The 20,727-nt window shown below is 36.4% G+C and overlaps 1 long non-coding RNA gene across 1 annotated transcript; it reads right to left on the reverse strand.

Annotated features, from left to right (window-relative positions):
• Positions 1–701: 701 nt before the first annotated feature.
• On the reverse strand, positions 702–4,349 carry LOC140009585 (uncharacterized). The gene is made up of 2 exons (XR_011817067.1): positions 3,718–4,349; positions 702–3,163 (listed from the first exon to the last, which is right to left on the reverse strand). It is a non-coding gene; the product is annotated as an uncharacterized lncRNA (long non-coding RNA).
• Positions 4,350–20,727: the final 16,378 nt, after the last annotated feature.

The following is a 20,727-nucleotide window of genomic DNA, read 5'->3' on the forward strand; positions in this document are numbered from 1 at the left end:
TGCTCATTCCACAGTTAAATTTTACATTTATAACATTCTAAATACCCCACACGCTATTTTCCGCAAGTATACGAATCGAGAGCGAGTATAGGGTATTAAGGGTCGATCTCTCAAGAAAGACGGGCAAGCACTGGCACTACTAAAGTTTCTCTATTATTTAGACTATCAACAAATTAAAACAAATAAACTAAGATATAAATGGATAGATAAATGAAAATAAAAGCTCCTTGGGTAATGGAATCCCTACCTATTCATGCTATTACAACTCCCTAACCAAATGAGTACCAAAATCTCGGCTAAGTTATGACGTAATTTCCTAATATACGTGATACCCACTTTTATCGGTGTACCAACTATACCTATAGTTAACTCATATCTACTTTCGTGGTCATGAAATCAACTACAATTTCATTCACTTCTATGAAATTACATGGAACAAAGCCACAAAAGCCACAAAAGTGTACATCTAATTTCGTGAGTGTACTCCCTAGATTTAACACTTTTATGAACTAGCGTCAAATTTCAATTTTTATTGCAAGTCTAACATCTTTAGATGATCATAATCAAAGGCCAGTTAATTATGATTATAAGAGCAAAAGTGTTAAATAACTCAAACAAGATAATAGCATCAATTGGCCAAGAAATCAACACCAAACAATCATAGAAAGTTCAACCAAATACCCAAGGCATGCACTTTAAAATAACATTACAAACACAAAATCTAAATCTTACATTGACAAACTTAGAGTTCAATAGAAAGATGTCGAAAGAAGAAAACCCTTGTCACTAGAGCTTCTTGAACCTCTCCTTCTTCATCTCCCTTGGCCTCCTCATTGAGTCAATACAAGAATGAATAACCACAACTAGATTATACTACACTAACCTATACTAACATAAGGTAAAATAAAGAGAGTTACATTTGTTAAGGGTTTGTGTCTTGCCTCAAAGGGCAAGACACAACCCTTTGGTTCTTCTTCTTTCTCCAAACTCTTTCTCCTCTCTCAAGCGAATTTGAGCTCACTACACCCTCAAACTAGAAGAACTATGTAGTATATATTCTTGGTCTTCAAGAGCCAATCTCTCTACTCAATAATGTGTTTCTTTGTTGTTAAAAGTCAACAAAAGAAGCTCCTAGATCCTCCAAAAGTTGGTACAAATTGTTCTTTTGTGTCTTGTCCAAGATAAAGAAAGAAGCAAGAAGCATGCAAGTTGGCAACTTGCAGCTGCCAGGAATCCCTTGGATGAATCCCTGGAGGGATTCTCCAAGGAATTGTGCAGAGCAACTATGAAAACACCATTCTGGATGCCATCTGCGGTTTCTGCCATGGATTCATCTTCTCTTTTTTTGTTTTCTTTCTTCCTTTGCACCATTTCACTTAGCATTTGTTGTGACTCCTCAAGCTTTATATCCTCGCTCATTTCACGTCCCATTAAACTTGATCATTTTACCTACAGAAAACAAAGAAACTTTGCAAGTAAAATGATAAAAATCACAAACAATTCATTTATCAAGTGAAGGTGCAATTTAGTGACATTAAATGGACAATTCTTACCAAATATCTTACAAATTGACTCAAAAACAATACGAAACACATTCAAAAAGATAGTAAACTGAACCATTATCAGTTCTCCCACACTTGAATCGTTGCTTATCCTCAGGCAATATGAACAACTATACAACCAATGATTCAAGTGCCTAGTCAATAACATGCTTTTTCAAATTCAAATCCCATAACTCAGTAATTAATCATTATACAATCATTCAAATTACACTAAATACTCATAATACTCAATAAAGGAGAGACAAAGATACTTGAATTTAACCATATTCAATTCAATCGCTCACCCCAACTCAATTGCACAAATAAGCAATTCATACGGTCAAAAGATAATTAATACTCTCTTACAACCAGCTTTTTCTCAAAACTTAAGCTTAAAGAGGGAACTATTCACACAAATTATCAACAAATGCTTAAGTTACGAGAGTGCCTTTTGACGTGAAGATCGACACTTTTAAGTGAGGGCCCCCAGTTACTCAACACTCGCATACTCAAGTCACTCAACTACTCTTAATTCAAGTACCTTTTTATGCAAAATTGACATTTTTAGATGAAAACTCTCGATTACTTAGTACAAGAATCATTGGAGTAAAACTCTTATTTTACACTCTTTTTTTTTTCCTTTTCTTTCCTTTTCTTTTTATTTTTTCTTTTACTTTAAAGATATACAGTCCCTCTTAAAACAATATATATAGTAGGAAGAGTACCACTTAATTAACTGTATCAATCACCTAGTTGTAAGTTTAAGTAAAAGGAAGAAATCTCATTAAACAAGCAAATAGAAGCATAATTCTCTCTACTTTACCAAATATACTTTCTAAAATGCAAAAATCCTAACTACATAATAACTAATTCTAAGTTAAATGGGAAATGAATCATTCAAAAGTACATTTCAAAATCCAACAAGTAGGGGAGTTAATTTTTTGAGAGTAAAATTTTGTTGACTTTTCTCAAACTTTTTAGGCCACAGTGGAAATTTGGAAAAGATTTTTAAAAAATTTTGATAGAATTTGCCCTTATAATAAGACAAAACTCCCTATCAGCAAACCCAAATTTGAAAAATTTTTCAATATGGTAGTATTTCAAAAATGATTCCAACATTTCCGATACAATTTTAGTCAATAATTATCATCACATAGTCACAAAAGATTTACACCTATTCCCCTAAAGTTATTCCTCTCTCCCACACCTAAAATTCACATTGTCCTCAATGTGAAGAATAGGAAAACGATAAAGGAGAAAGCAATACTCCCCTATTTTCAAGCAATTGACAATCGAGACCATGTGACGATGTCTTATCATTCCAACAATCATACCAAGAAAAATGAAGTTCAACTAGAGTGAGTAGTTATAGTTGAAGTAAAGCAACTAAGAAAATATGAAAAACACGCTACAAGCAACATCAAGTTTCACAACAAATGTAATATAAAAAGATCAAAGTCAAGAATGGGCACTTTTTTCCCATGAATTGTTTCATCTCCATGCTAAGGTTGAGGTGAAGTTGGAGTTTGTATCCTAAGGTGCTTTTCCTCTTGTGCCCTCTCCTCTTGTATGTGTTGCTCCTCTTTTCCTTCGGATAATATCGGTATTGATTTCATAGCAACCTTAATTGAAGAGTATAAACTATTAAAGCACCAATTCAAAGTTGACAAGAAAATTTCAAACATTAAGAAAAGCACATTTTCCAAAAGAAAATCATCACCAAATGGCATAAATAACTCCAATAATATACATTATATCCTCAAAACATCATAATTAAGACATGAGCTCCAAAATTATTCTAGAATTTGCATTTACCATGAGACCTCAAATTAGCAATTCACAATTAGCTTCATATATTGAAAAATAAGCACTTATACATCATAAAAAAATGCTATATAAGGCCAACAATAACCATAATGAAGCTAAACAAATTCCTCATTAAAATTGCCTATTTAGCAAAGAATTCAAGAAATGGTATTTTGCCTAATTCCTCACTTTGCACCAATGTTAACCACAATAGGAAAATTAACATGCTTATGGAAGTTAAATGAGCTCAACTAAGCATCAAAACAACAACAAATTTCACCAAAAATTCACCAAGAAATTCGTCCAAAAATTCAAGAAAATTTGACTATGGTGAAATTTTGATTGAGCCAAATAAAGTCAAGAGACTTACATGGGACATGTAGAGTGATGATGTGTAAGCCAAATGATGCATGAAGCCCCAAAAGCTTAACTCAAATGAACTCCAAATTGAAGGAAGCGACATTCTAGAACCCTAAGATGCTTGACTCAAATCCTCCAAAGTTGGTGTTTTTGATGATGTTTGATGCTTGAATGTTGGTCACAAGATGTTTTGAAGTGATTTTGTGGTGATTTTGGGGGCTTTAAATGGTGCAAAATGGAGATTTGATGAAGTGGGTTTGTGGTTTTGGAACTTGGTTATAAAAGGGGAAGAAGAAAATGAAGGAAAAGAGCCATTTTTGCTTCTTAAAATCGTTGCCCAACCAGAAACCGTGCGCGATTTTTCTGTGGTTTGTGCTGTGGATTGTGGGCAATGCATTTGGAGAAGAATTTTGGTTGCCCTGGCGAATCCCTCGAGGGTTTCTCAAAGGGATTCTGACCAGAATCTCGAAATTAACACTTTTATCCAACATTTAGAAAAATATCCTCCAAATCAACTTCGTCTTGTTTAAACATGATCGTTTCAACACTTAACAATACAAACACACTTCATTCACCATATTTTGAACTCAAACCACACACATACATGCATAATACACTATAATTAACATCAAATACTCAAAATGCATGCCATGCCTAAAATGCATAATATAAGCATGAAAACTCCCTTTATGACTTATCTAAGAGGAAAGGCGAAATTTTGACCATATTTACAACCTTGTTGATGTTGCGACCTACAAAATACATAAAATACAAATTACACTATATAAACATGAAAAACACCAAAAACACAAGAAAAATACTAAATCATTGGGTTGCCTCCCAACAAGCGCTTTGGTTAAAGTCGTTAAGCTCGACTTTATTTCCTCCTTATCAATGAGGTTTTATCAAAGAGTAATCCACCAACTCAGGTCATGGTGAATCTACAAAGGGTGGGGTGTGTATATAAAAACAATCTATACCTCAAGTTTGAAATTTGTAACTTTCTAAATACCCCACACACAACTGCAAGTATACAGGTCATGTTTGAGTATAGAATATTAAGGGTCGATCCCATAAGGAAGATTGATCAATTACCGATGCTATTCGAACTCCTTTATTATTTACACGCTCATAAATGCAAGTCAAGTAAATCTAAGCTACAAACATAAGAAAATATGAAGTGAAAACTACAATAGAAAGCTCTTAGGGAATGGAATTCCTAACCACTCTCAGTTACTTGGGTAATTGAACACTACTCTCGGGTAATTGAACAATACTACCTCAGTTAGTTATGGCATAATTTCTTTATGTATGTGAAACCTACTATCGTAGTGAATCAACTATACTTATAACTAATCCAAATCTACTCTTGTGGTTATGAAATTAGCTATAAGTTCATGAATTTCTATGAAATTACTATAAAACATGCCACAAAGGTGTACATCTACTTTTGTGAGTGTACTACCTAACCTTAGCACATCGTTGAACTAATATTGAATTACAACTATCATTGGTAAACCCGTATCTTCAAATAATCACAACTAATGGCCAGTTAATCATGATCGTAAGAACAAAAATGCTAAATAACTAATTCAAAGCAATAGCATTATCCTCCCAAGCAAATTTCACAAACAAATCATAGCAAGTTCATCCAACCCAAGGCATGAAACTTTAGCTAAACATAAAGCAAATGAAAATACAATCCAATCTTGTATTAAAACTAACAAAGGAATCAAATACAAGAGTTTAAGTGTTAAGAGAGATCAAACCCTGTCACTAGAGCTCAACTTCTCCATTTTCATCTCTCTTTGCTTTCTTGTTGAGCTAATACAAGAGTTGAAGAACAACCCACTAATTCTAAACTAATCCTACACTAATCTAACCTAGACTAGAAAAACTGAGGATTTCTAGTTTTAGATATACATTTTAACGGTGTTTTTCTCCCCCTTTTTCTCTACAAAATTCGTCCAAGAGGAGTCCCTTTTATAGGGAAAAGGAAAGGCTCAATTATTGTGCAAGTTGCACAAGTTATGCTGCTATTCTGATGGATTGCTCCTTGTTTCTGCTGAACTAGCTCTTATGCAAAGCACAACAGTTGTAGCCCTTTGAGATAGATTTTCAATGGCTCAAGAATCAAGTCATTTCGAGATCTGTGGACTGAGTTATGGCCAAAATACTAATGACTAGTCAGAAAGCATTGTTGAAGAAAAGTGTTTTAGTAATTTGGACTTTTGGCCATGAAAATGTAAGAACTGGATTTTGGTGCCTTCATAAGAATTGTAGTTCTTCCTCTTAGCTTTAAAATGGTTTAAGAAGCATTTCAATCCAAGATTTGTAGCTCAGGTTATAGCCAATGTACCAAAATATATCATTGCTGCCAATGCTTTTCTTCTTGTTTCTTGCTTGCATTTCATCCTTTGGTCCTTCATGTCACATGATTTCCACTTCAAATCATCAAAAATCATGCAAGTATCTTCTCACTTCCCTTCAAGTGATGATTGAATTATCAAAACTTATAAAAAAAGATGAAATTTGAGCACTTAAATCCATAGAAATGCAATTTTTCTTACTTAACCACAAAATGCAAAACTTAACTAAAAACCTAATTATTTGACTCAAATTTAAATGAAAACACACTAAAATACACAAAAACAACCATACATAAATATGCAAAACAAGCACTTATCACACCCCTCACACTTAAATCATTGCTTGTTCTCAAGCAATGGACAAAAATAAACCAAAGCTAATGATCCAAAGTAGTGGAATTGCACACAATAGAGACTCATGTGTTAAGGTACAAAAGAAATGATCATTGTGTGAACTTCGAATCCCAATTCTAGTACTCGATAATATATATCAGACAAAGGAAAGCTTATCATACCATCATTTGATTAAGTCTAATACCATGTATCATCCCTAATCTAATCATGCTTATCATGCAACTAGCATAATCAACAAATGCAAAGACTAAACATGTAACCTTCCCTTAGAACTAAAGCCAACAAGGACAAGAACTAAGAAAATTTTCACAATTTGATCACACATTTTGCTCTTTTTATTTTTTTTATTTTTTTCTTTTTCTTGCTCTTATTAAGCTTTACTCAAGTAGTGAGCTTGTCTTTTGATGCGAAAGCAAACATTGGTAGATGAATGCCCCCGGTTACTCGATCAAGTCACAAACTCTCGCTACATTACATACTCTTAATTCTAGTATCGTTTTATGCAAAAGTCGACATTTTTAAATGAAGACCCCTGGTTACTAAGTATTTCGAATCATTGGAGTAGATTTTGTATGATCAATAATCAAGCAATCTTTCTCTTTTTTCTCTTTTGTGAAAGACAAAACCAACATTACTTGATCCTTGCAAAACTAGAATGAAGGGGAAAATCACAAGAAAAGCTTCACATTCATCAATCACACCAATCACACTATTAACACAAACATACTAAGAATAATATACTTCATGAACTTAAAGAAATTTTGACATGATAAACTCCACTTTATAAGATATTACTTTTCCTAATTAAAAGTCTAGACTGACACAATAACAATCTCAAAGTCCGTTCATACAAGGTCATGTCAAAAAGTATGAAAGCATCAATTAAAATTTAAACTTCCTTCCCCCACACTTAAATTTGACATTATACTCAATAAGAAAGGAGATAAAAAGAATTAGAAATGATTCTCTTTATGTACTTTTGGCGTGATTCGACTAAAACACAACCACAAAACACTATTAGCAACAAATTTTTGGAAAAATTTTGGACAGAGTTTCCTCTTATAACTGGATGAAACTCCCTGCTAACAATCTCAAATTTCAACAATTTACACTTACCAACATCACCATCTATCCAAATTTTTAACAAATACATCAATTTCTGCATGAATACCAAGGAATGCATCCAATTTCAACCATTCACCCCCATACTTCAATTATACAATATCCTCAACGTGAAAAGGTAAAGGGAAAGAAAAAGGAATACTCCCCTAGCGTAATAGGTGATTTGTTGTGGTTGCACACCAAATCTCTATTGAAAGCACTCCTTTTGTCTTTATTCTTCAAACCTATAAAATAGAGACAAACACACTTAAAACACACCAAAGACATGAAACTAAAAATACTGTTGGATTGCCTCCCAACAAGTGCTTGTTTATAGTTATTAGCTTGACTATTTAACCTCATTTTTCAAGAAGATTTTGTTAAAGAATAATCCACCATTTTAGGTCATGGTGGATCATTAAAAGTTGACTTGATCACATAAGTCATATTTCTAAATAAGAGTAAAAATGGAAGTGACTTACCAATCTCAAGTGACTCATAGATATTACCTTGGATGTGCATTATTTGAGTACTCACCAAAGGAGATGCCATGAGGGTTTCTTGAGCAATAATACGTTTAGAACCTATAATTTCAACATGCTCCTCAAGAGGGGTTAACAATGAGTCGTTAAAGCTCACTTCTTGAGATTTGACATTAGCTCCAAAGGTACTATCATGTAAAATGGATATTTTCTCTTTGAAATTCAAATTAAATTCATCATTTGGCATCAAAATGCAATCCATTTTCACTTGCAACATGCTTACCATTCATGCTAGGGTCATTTTGCATATCATTAGAAGAAATAATTTCACACAAAACATGCAATTGATCTTTTATTTTATCAAAATGAGGAGTTAACTTATCTAATCTATCCTCAATCCTAGTAAAACGATCAGAGGTTGCATTAGCTAGCTTTTCCATAGCTAAATCAAATTGATTAGAAAATTTTCTATGGCTAACTCCTAAAATAGATTAGAATCATTAGCTAATGGCTCACTTTCTAATTGCCAAGGTAAAGGTGCATTAGCTAATCTTTCTATTGATAATTTTCAAGATGACTTAGATTCATATTGGATAAATTCGAGTTGGTAATCATAAAAACATGAAGAATTACTATATGCACATTGATTATCCCAACCATAAGTATAAGAATTACTCCAATTAGATCCATTTTAATCAAAATAAGGATTGTAATGCCCCAATTCATTATAATAACGTTCATTTTGTGCTTGCCTACATATATGAGTAGCATGATAACCTCCACACAAGTCACAAATCTCATGATAAGAATTGAAAGTATTAAAATTCCTCTTTTGTTCAAGCATATTTGTAATGGTATTCAATTGAACTTTTAATATTATAAAATCGCATTTAGCCTTTAAGTACCTCAAGCCATCATCAAATAACATACCTTCAGTAATTTCTTGGTTACCTCTATCCATGGAACTTTGCATGTAGTAACCATTCATTACCGAACTTCCACTCTTCATGCATTGCTCTTCAAATCGATCTACCCTCCTCATTACCTAAAATTATTTTTAAACAACTAAAGAGCAAGATTAGTAAGAAAAATAGGTGATAAAACACATACACACATTAAATACAAAAATAATAGAAAATAAAATTCAAGACTAACTCGACAAACACACAACAAACTAGACTCAATTAATACCCAAAAAAAACTATTAAAATGTCTAAACTAATAAAGTTACTCTTCATGCCGATATTGCCACAAATCTTCCCCGACAACGGCACCAAAAACTTGACGAGCACAAGATATACATATAATGATAATGCTCATTCCACATTTAAGTTTTACATTTATAACATTCTAAATACTCCACACGTGATTTTCCGCAAGTATACGAGTCGAGAGCAAGTATAGGACATTAAGGGACGATCTCTCAAGGAAGACGAGCAAGTACTGGTACTACTAAAATTTCTCTATTATTTAGACTATCAACGAATTAAAACAAATAAACTAAGATATAAATCGATAGATAAATGCAAATAAAAGCTCATTGGCTAATGGAATCCCTACCTATTCATGCTAGTGCAACTCCCTAACCAAGTGAGTATCAAAATCTCGGCTAAGTTATGGCGTAATTTCCTAATATACATGATAACTACTTTCGTCGGTGTACCAACTATACCTATAGTTAATTCATATCTACTTTCATGGTCATGAAATCAACTACAAGTTCATTTAGTTCTATGAAAATTACATGGAACAAAGCCATAGAAGTCACAAAAGTGTATCTCTACATTCATGAGTCATCCTAGGTTTAACATTTCTATGAACTAGTGTCAAATTCTAATTCTCATTACAGATCTAACACTTTTAGATGATCATAATCAATGGCCAGTTAATCATGATTATAAGAGTAAAAGTGCTAAGTAACTCAAACAAGATAATAGCATCAATTGGCCAAGAAATCAACACCAACAATCATAGAAAGTTCAACCAAATACCCAATGCATACACTTTAAAATAACATTACAAACACAAAATCCAAATCTTGCATTAACAAACTTAGAGTTCAATACAAAGATAAAGATGTGGAAAGAAGAAAACCCTTGTCACTAGAGCTTCTTGAACCTCTCATTCTTCATCTCCCTTGATCTCCTTGTTGAGCCAATACAAGAATGAATAACCACAACTAGATTATACTACACTAACCCCCACTAACATAAGAGAAAATAAAGAGAGTTACATTTGTTAAGGGTTTGTGTCTTTCCTCAAAGGGCAAGACACAACCCTTTGGTTGTTCTTCTTCTTTCTCCAAACTCTCTCTCCTCTCTTAAGCTAATTTGAACTCACTATACCCTCAAACTAGAAGAACTATGTAGTATATATTCTTGGTCTTCAAGATCCAATCTCTCTCCTCAATAATGCGTTTCTTTGTTGTTAAGAGTCAACAAAAGAAACTCCTAGATCCTCCAAAAGTTAGTACAAATTGTCCTTTTCTGTCTTGTCCAAGAAAAAGAAAGAAGCAAGAAGCATGCAAGTTGGCAACTTGCAGCTGCCAGGAATCCCTTGGATGAATCCTTGGAGCGATTCTCCAAGGGATTGTGCAGAACAACTACGAAAACACCATTCTAGACACAATCCGCGGCAGAAACCATCCACTTAGCACCACTTCATCTTTTCTCTTTTTGTTTTCTTTCTTCCTTTGCACCACTTCACTTAGCATTTGTTGTGACTCCTCAAGTTTCATATCCTCGCTCATTTCACATCCCATTAAGCTTGATCATTTTACCAATAAAAAACAAAGAAACTTTGCGAGTAAAATGATAAAAATCACAAACAATTCATTTATCAAGTGAAGTGCAATTTAGTGATATTAAATGGACAATTCATACCAAATATCCTAACAATCGACTTAAAAATAATACGAAACACATTCATAAAGATAGCAAATTTAATCATTATCACAAATCAAATAGATATGGATTGGTTTATTTTAAGTACACTTAATAAATTATTAAATTATTAATTTACCAATTAATTATTATCTCTTTAAATTAATATAAATTGTATGGTTCCAAAAATATTAATTTATAGAGGTTTTACTATAAATGCTATGTTATTGTTATTATATAAATATATTTGTATGAATTAAGTAATATACTATGTTGTTATGATAAAATGATGTAATATTTTGATAAAACTTCAAAAGAATGATTAATAATATTATTACTAGATCTATATAAATTGAACAAGTTAAATCAAATAAAAAAATAATAATGATAGTGGAGTGGCGTAGGTACACCCACAGAATAATGAGTATCTTTGAGATCGAATTCAGTTTAGTTAATTTGAACTCGAGAGCTTGATATTAATCGAGTACGAATCGAGTTTTGACTCAAACTGCTCACGAATAGCTCGACTCATGTGTAACCTACCCTTGCCGCAAAGTCAGTGGCCAGCTGACGATGCAAGTGGCGCTGGTTTCTTGAAAGAACCATTCGTATTGTTCCTTGTTTGGCTCGTTCAGCTTCTTTAGTTTTTCTTCTTTGCAAGATCCAATAATGCCAAAAACTCCTTGGCAACGTGTTCTGCATCAATCCCTCCCACATTTAATGAACTTGCTCTCCAGCTGTAGTTGTTTACAAAATCTTAATATAGCTTCACATTGGAAGGATCACACAAAAAAAAGATCTGCCGCATTGAAAGTCCGCCAAATACCTAAAGATTCAGGGAAATCGGCCAAATAAGCATTGGGATTGGACCTTTACTAAATTTTCTAATGTCCATACTCCTTTGCAGTAACTTGCGGAATAACCATCAAGTTAAATTTTGTAATTGACCACCATTTCTTACTTTTATTGAGCATCGGCCACGAGTGGTGCTCCTTTTCCGACACCTGCTTTACATGCAGAAACCAATGATCTATCAAACCAGACGGACTGACGTCTCTATCCACCGGTTCAACTGGTTTCCATGCAAGAAAGAGGCAAACACAGTGCACAAAATTACAAGATTCGCATTCAATTCAGTGGAGTTTGCTTTCGTCCTCCACCAACTGACCCCACTTGCTTCTCTCTTTCCTCTCTCTCTCTTTCTCTCACAATTTATATCATTGTTATGGGATCCATCATCGGTCAATTACTACTTCTAGTATCAATCAGTGAAGTCCACTGATCGCCACCGAACTCAGCAGCTAGGCTCTGCTCTAGACCTCCACTGTCTGGCCCAGCGAAGCAAGCTCCTCAAATTTCATTCACTAGGATCAACCGCCCTGAAAATGATTGAACTCCACTGAAGTCTGTGCAGTTGACTTGACTTTCTTCTTCTTCTTCTTGTCCCCTCTTCCTACTTCTGCTTACTGATTTAATTCTGTGGTAATTCAGGGGATCAATATGATGGATAAATGAGTACACGAGCTTTGAGTTACTGCGCATTCATTTTGTTACGGATCTGCTGCTTCTTTTGATTCTGATATTCATTTTGGAAATGGGTATGTGAATCTGTAAATTTCCGTGTACACATGCAATTAAGTGCGTGCATTGCGTCTAATTATTTGCGGAATGATTGAAACGTCATTGAACTGAAGGTTTTGATGACCTTGAATGTTCATCCTTGCTTTTGCTTGCTATAAAAGACTCGTCCAGGAAAATTAGATTGAAATTCGGAAGAATTATTATTAGGAGTGTAAAAAATTTTAAAAAAAGGCAAAACTATTAAAAAAAAAAGAAAGAGAGAGAAAAGCTAATGACATAAGTTATTGAAGGTGGGTTCCCATGCAAAAGGAGAAGGAAATGGAAAATATGAGGCAATCAAGGTCGAAATTTGTGTCCGATTATTTTGACTATTGAATCACCATTCTACGTTTCCGAGTGTGATTGAAAGTCATGACTTAGTATTACCCTGTAACTGAATTGATCCTAGGGAAAATGTAGGGAAATAAATAGAGAGAAAAAATTAAGATACGTTTAGATCATTTACTCAAAGCCATATTGGTGATTTGGAATTAAGGAAAGTTTGTCTTTCGATTTCAATATTCCTTTTTGAGTGTTGTTTGGACCACAAAAGAGGAAAAAATAAAAGAAGGATTATCCTTTTTCAAACTTAATGTCATTTGGATAACAATTAACAAAATCTATCTATGGGTTTCAAATTCCAAAGATTGGATTTAACCATTTTAACTTAAGCTAACACCGTCAAACAGGAGTTTCAAATTGACATTTCTGAATATAATAGATCCTCGATTGTTCAACGGTTTCACTATTACTATGTATTCCAGTGGAACTAGACTTATTTAAAGGTCTTGGTCTCGAGGTCACAAGTATTAGCTGAAATTGCAGTACCCTAACTAGTATGTACATCGCCCCTGTCAAATGTAGATATCTGTTGCCAAGACGCCTGTCTCTGGACTTAGAAAGTGATTATTTGCAATAAATTGCAACTTTAAACTCATGGACTGGCCTGTCCTTCTAATTTGACCACAGGTTTGTTGAGTGATCATGAAGAGGAAGAGATTGGATGAAAGTACTTATCCACTTGATCCATATCGTAAGCACTAACCAATTCCCATCTATGAACTTCATGCTCTCTGTTTTCCCGTTTATTTGGCTGTAACTTCTACTTAATTGGAAGTTCAGTTGACATGTCTATGTTATGTCATTTGACAGCCTTTGAGGCATATTGGTGGAGTTCTTGGCATGCTGTGGAACGCTTAAGAATTAAGGATGGAGCCATTACCATGCATGTAGTAGATAATGGGGAGGTGATCGAGGAGATGATTTCAATGTCAAATCTCCGAATGAGGTCAAGGAAAGCCACAATTAATGACTGCTCATGCATCCTGAGACCGGGCCTTGATGTATGTGTTCTGACTACTTCATCCGACACAAAAGACTCGAGTGAAGACTCGCCTGTGAGTTTTTCGATGTCCGATTTTTCTCGAGCTTGGATATTGTTCGTTTGTGACCAAGAATTTTATGCACCAGGCTGTAGGATTTAGTTCAGTTTTGCCCCTTCAATTTACACAGTTCACATTGAAATACTTCATCCATTTTCTCTCCCAATTTGTCTCTTTGACAAAACATAACATTCTCTTTACATTCGACTGAAATAGTTCCTGAAACAGGCTATGAAAACTGTAGACCTAACTGGCAATGAGAAAATGAAGGCTAGCGCAAGTGTCAGGCATATTGTCCTGCCTTGCTCTACTTCAGCGAGAGCCCAGCTTATTCCTGACATTATTCGTTGCTATGGCAAAGGAGGTCAAACTATTATTTGTACACGAGCTTTCACGAAGAATGAAATTTAAACAAAAAAATTAAGTTGATCAACAATCATTTCTTAAGAGCATGACATTATTCATGTGTCTATTGTAAAAAGATCTATTTTCAAAGTATTTGAGTTCTGTATCCTTTCTGCTGATTTTGGTGTTTAACTAAATTGCTCTAACTCACATATTCCTTCTATTGCTTCTGTTTGTTGCCTTCTCAATAGATGTGTTGCCAACTTATTTGCATACTCTTATTGTGGTATAGGTCTGGGCTGATGCCAGAATAAGATCTATTGAAAGGAAGCCTCATGGCGCTATATGTGCTTGCCATTTCCATGTCAGTTTCTATGTTAGAGAAGAGGCCGCTCTTACGTTGCAGAAAATACTTAGTAAAGAAACAACAGTGGTGCAAATTGATCAGATTATGATTCTTCAGAAACTTGAATCGGTACCTTCTGAGAATCAGCATTACCGATGGAGGACTTCAGAGGACTGCTCTTCTCTTCTGCTGTACAAACTTTTCACGGGAAAGGTCTGTTCTGACCTGACATGGCTGGTTGTCGCATCCGTTGCAAAGCAAGCCATCTTTGCCGTAAGGTCAGTAGAAGGTCAAATGGTTTATGAGGTCCTCGATGTTGATTGCAGCACCGATTCTGGCAGTTATTCCTATTGTGTGAATTTCAAGTTAGACAATGGAATATTGTCCCCCATCATTGTCCAATTTGTTCCAGGCGTTGGAAAAAGAACCGGAGACGAGATGCACACTGAAGCACCTGTTGAGATGCCTTGAATTAGATCTTCAACCCCCGCTGAGTTGTACGGGGGTCTCGCTGCAAGATTTTCAAGATTTTCTTATCACAGAAGAGCTATATTGAGAAGGTACTATCCAGATTTGGCATGTCTACAGCAAAGCCCTTGAATACTCCGAGTGCAGCGAATGCTCAACTATCAGTTACGCTCGCACCACAATCAGAAGCTGAGATAGAGTATATGGCTAAGGTTCCCTATTCTAGTGCAGTGGGTAGTTTGATGTATGCCATGGTCTGCACTAGACCTGATCTGGCACATGCAGTCAGTGTTGTTAGCAGATTTATGGCTAATCCTGGGAAGGAGCACTAGTTGGCCGTGAAGCGAATTTTTTGGTACTTGAGGGGTACATCTGATATTGGTCTCATCTATGGAGGTGATACAGAGTGTTTGGTTACAGGCTATTCAGATTCTGATTATGCTGGAGATGTTGATAGTAGGAGGTCGATGACTGGTTATGTTTTCACTCTTGGGCATTCTGTAGTTAGTTGAAAAGTAACTCTACAACCTACAATGACTCTGTCCACTACTGAGGCAGAGTATATGGCACTGACGGAGGCTGCTAAAGAGGGAATTTGGTTAAAGGGGCTGATTGGAGATCTTGGCCTACATCAGGATCAGGCTAATATATATTGTGATAATCTTAGTGCAATATGTCTAGCCAAGGATCAAATTCATCATGAGAGGACTAAACACATTGATATCCGATATCACTTCTTGAGATCTGAGACAAGGATCAAGGTGAAAAAAATTGGCACTGCTGACAATCCTGCTGATATGTTCACCAAGCCGGTCCCTCATAGCAAGTTCAAACATTGTTTAGATTTGCTAAATGTCCTAAGTTTCTGATGGCCCTTATGGGCATTCTGATGGTACTTAGAGATAATTCTCTGAGTACTTCTGGCACTTCATTAGTGCGTCTGTTACATCTTTTCGGGGAAGATTCAAGTCAAGGTAGAGATTGTTGAGATGCCTTGAATTAGATCTTTAATCCCTGCTGAGCTTACGGTATATATTAGTTACCATGTCTATTTTATTTCGGATCTTGTTTTGGGCCTATTTTTGGATCCAGTCCGTTTGGTTGTATATATATACACCTTATTTTAGTTTGTAAATTATTCCGATTACAACCCTAATAAAATCTGATTTTCCCTAAGTTGTTCTTGTCTGCTCTTGTTTGTTTTTCTGTTCCGCTGCATCTGTTATAACAAACTGATATCAGAGCTCTAGGTTTGTCCTAGGGCTCGGATCACGCAACAACATGTCTGCTTTGAACATCAAGATCGACAAGTTCACCAAGAGAAATAGTTTCAGTCTATGGCAGATCAAGATGCGGGCTCTGTTAAAGCAACAGGGTCTGTGGAGTCCGCTGACGAAGAAGAAATCGGATTTCGTTGATGAAGAGTCGATGAGTCTGGAAGAAAAGGCTCACTCGACAATCATGCTGTGCCTGGCAGATGATGTCACCGCTGAGGTCGCCGGTGAAGAAACTGCTGCGGGTTTGTGGGTCCAACTTGAAAGTCTCTATATGACGAAATCTTTAACCAACAAGTTACTCCTAAAGCAACGTCTGTTCGATCTACGTATGCAGGAAGGTACTCCTCTTCAAGAACATTTAGATCAATTAAATACAATTCTTCTTGAATTGAGTAATATTGTTGTTAAAATTGAGGATGAGGATGCCGCGTTGATTCTGTTAGTGTCTCTACTGTTATCGTATGAGAATTTTGTTCAGTCTTTTATTGGCGGTAAACATACAGTGACTTTAGAAGAAGTAAGATCAGCACTGCATAGTAGAGAGTTGCGCCATAAGGCGGCTGATAATGTTACAGATAATCAGGCTGCTGGGCTAGTTGTCAGCAGTAGTAAAGGAAAATTGGGAAAAAAAAAGTTCGGAAACAAGAAGCAATTCTCTAAAGGTCCCAAGCCGGATGATGTCTGTAACTATTGCAAGGAAAAGGGTCATTGAAAATCTGATTGTCCGAAGAAGAAGAAACAGCAGGAAAAATAACACGCTTCAGCTTCAGTTGCAGAAAAGGAAGTGGAAAATTCAGAAGAAGACCTAGCCCTAATTGCAAACGAACCAACACATCACTCAAATGTGTGGGTTCTTGATTCTGGGGCGTCCTATCACATATGTCCAAATAGGGAATGGTTTACAACATATGAGCAGATAGATGGCGGAAATGTCGTGATGGCTAATAGCGCTGTCTGCAAGGCTGTTGGAATCAGTTCGATTAAGATCAGGACACATACTGAAAAAATTGCCACACTGAATGAAGTCAGGCACGTCCCCAAAATGACAAAGAATCTGATATCACTTAGTACTCTTGACAGTAAGGGTTTCAGGGTTAGCGGAGGAAGTGGAGAGTCGTGCATCAGTAAAGGTTCATTAGTGGTTCTCAAAGGAGTTAAGCATGGCACCCTATACATCTTACAAGGTTCTACGCTAACAGGTTCTGCTGCTGCTGCTGTTGCATCTTCTGAAGATCGCAGGTCTGATATGACCAAGCTGTGGCACACTAGGCTTGGTCATATGAGCGAAAGGGGGATGCAGATTCTGTCTAAACGTGATCTTCTAGAAGACCACAAGGTCACCGATCTTGGATTCTGTGAACATTGTACTTTCGGTTAACTATATTGCAGAAAGTTTGGGAAGGCAATTCACAGGACAAAAGGCACACTGGATTACATCCATTCTGCCTATTGGGATCCTTCACGAGTTGAGTCTTTAGGAGGCTGTCGGTATTTTTTATCCATGATTGATGATTATTCAAGGATGACTTGGGTAATCGTTATGAAGGAAAAAGGTGAAGCTTTCAAGAATTTCAAACAGTGGAAGGCCTTAGTGGAGAATCAAACTGGAAAGAAGATCAAAAGGCTGAGAACTGATAATGGTCTGGAATTTTGTTCAAAGGAGTTCGATGAGTTCTGCAAAGATGAAGGAATTGCTCAGCATCACACAGTTCGACACACACCACAACAAAATGGTGTAGCAGAACGCATGAATCAGACACTTCTAGAGAGAGCACGGTGTATGCTCTTCAATGCTGAGTTCCCAAGGAGGTTCTGGGCGGAAGCAGTGAGCACGGCCTACTTCTTGATCAATTGTGCACCTCATACAGGTATAGACTGCAAGATACCTTATGAAGTGTGGTCTGGTATGTCCCCTATTTACTCAAATTTGAAGACTTTTGGTTGTACTGCGTATTATCATGTCAGTGAGGGCAAACTAGAACCAAGGGCTAAAAAAGGAGTGTTTCTGGGATATGGAGATGGGGTTAAAGGGTATAGAATCTGGTTACCCTCAGAAAAGAAAGTTATACTTAGTAGAAGTGTAATTTTTGATGAAAACTCCATACTTAACCCCCTTGTGAAGACTGTTGTTGAAGAAAGTGCAGGTGTTGATAAACAGGTGGAGCTACAAATCATTCAAAATAGTTTTGAATCACAACAGCAATTTAGTGATCATCAACAGCTATCCTGTGAAACTGAACCTCCTGCAGAAGTAGAGTCTCCAGAACCTATATCAGCAGAAAGGTTGGCACCTATATCCCATACTGCGTCAGAAACTCAGCAGCATGGTATTGCTTATGATCGTGCGAGGAGAGTGGGAGTACAAGCTCCCAGCAGGTATCGGGATTTTGTAGGTTATGCATTTCAGGTTGCTGAGGAGGTGGATTCTCCCGAACCCTCTACTTATAGAGAAGCTATTTCAGGCAGTGAGTCAGCTCAATGGCTTGCTGCAATGGGTGATGAAATGGAGTCGTTACACAAAAACGGCACTTGGGAATTGGTCAAACGGCCAGCAGAGAGAAAGGTTGTGACTTGCAAATGGGTCTTTAAAAGGAGGAAGGAATTTCTCCAGCTGAGGGCATCAAGTATAAAGCACTTGTTGTTGCAAGAGGGTTCACTCAAAGAGAAGGAGTAGACTACAATGAGATTTTCTCACCAGTGGTTAGACACACATCTATGAGGGTGCTACTAGCAATGGTTGCACATCAGGATTTAGAACTTGAGCAGCTAGACGTGAAGACAGCTTTCCTACATGGAGAGTTAGATGAAAAGATTTATATGACTCAGCCAGATGGATTCCATGTTCCGGGAAAAGAAGATTACGTATGCAAGTTGAAGAAATCTTTGTATGGATTAAAGCAGTCCCCAAAGCAGTGGTACAAAAGATTTGACGGCTACATGATTGAGCTAGGCTACAACAGAAGTCAGTATGATTGTTGTGTATATCACAACAAACTTGAAGATGGTTCGATAATCTATTTCATTCTGTATGTAGATGATATGCTCATAGCTGCGAGGAACAAAGCTGATATACAGAAGTTGAAAAGTCTTCTCAGTGCAGAGTTTGAGATGAAAGACTTGGGTGCAGCACAAAAAATTTTGGGAATGGAGATTTTCAGGGATAGAAGTCAGAAAAAGATTTTCTTATCACAGAAGAGCTATATTGAGAAGGTACTATCCAGATTTGGCATGTCTACAGCAAAGCCCTTGAATACTCCGAGTGCAGCGAATGCTCGACTATCAGTTACGCTCGCACCACAGTCAGAAGCTGAGATAGAGTATATGGCTAACGTTCCCTATTCTAGTGCAGTGGGTAGTTTGATGTATGCCATGGTCTGCACTAGACCTGATCTGGCACATGCAGTCAGTATTGTTAGTAGATTTATGGCTAATCCTGGGAAGGAGCACTGGCTGGCCGTGAAGCGAATTTTTCGGTACTTGATGGGTACATCTGATGTTGGTATCATCTATAGAGGTGATACAGAGTGTTTGGTTACAGGCTATTCGGATTTTGATTATGCTGGAGATGTTGATAGTAGGAGGTCGATGACTGGTTATGTTTTCACTCTTGGGCATTCTGTAGTTAGTTGGAAAGCAACTCTACAACCTACAGTGACTCTGTCCACTATTGAGGCAGAGTATATGGTACTGACGGAGGCTGCTAAAGAGGGAATTTGGTTAAAGGGGCTGGTTGGAGATCTTGGCCTATATCAGGATCAGCCTAATATATATTGTGATAGTCTCAGTGCAATATGTCTAGCCAAGAATCAAGTTCATCACGAGAGGACTAAACACATTGATGTCCGATATCACTTCTTGAGATCTGAGACAAGGATCAAGGTGAAGAAAATTGGCACTGCTGACAATCCTGCTGATATGTTCACTAAGTCGGTCCCTCATAGCAAGTTCAAACATTGTTTAGATTTGCTAAATGTCCTAAGTTTCTGATGGCCCTTATGGGCATTCTGATGGTACTTAGAGATAATTCTCTGAGTACTTCTGGCACTTCATTAGTGCGTCTGTTACATCTTTTCGGGGAAGATTCAAGTCAAGGTGGAGATTGTTGAGATACCTTGAATTAGATCTTCAACCCCCACTGAGTTTACGGTATATATTAGTTACCGTGTCTATTTTATTTCGGATATTGTTTTGGGCCTATTTTTGGATCCAGTCTGTTTGGTTGTATATATATACACCTTATTTTAGTTTGTAAACTATTCCGATTACAACCCTAATAAAATCTGATTTCCCCCAAGTTGTTCTTGTCTGCTCTTGTTTGTTCTTCTGTTCCGCTGCATCTGTTATAACAGCACCACTGTGCCTCTACGAGCCCATGGACTTGCGTCGGTCAAAGC

The sequence above is a fragment of the Coffea arabica genome, chromosome 6e (genome assembly GCF_036785885.1).
Source record: "Coffea arabica cultivar ET-39 chromosome 6e, Coffea Arabica ET-39 HiFi, whole genome shotgun sequence".
Taxonomy (NCBI): Eukaryota; Viridiplantae; Streptophyta; class Magnoliopsida; order Gentianales; family Rubiaceae; genus Coffea; species Coffea arabica.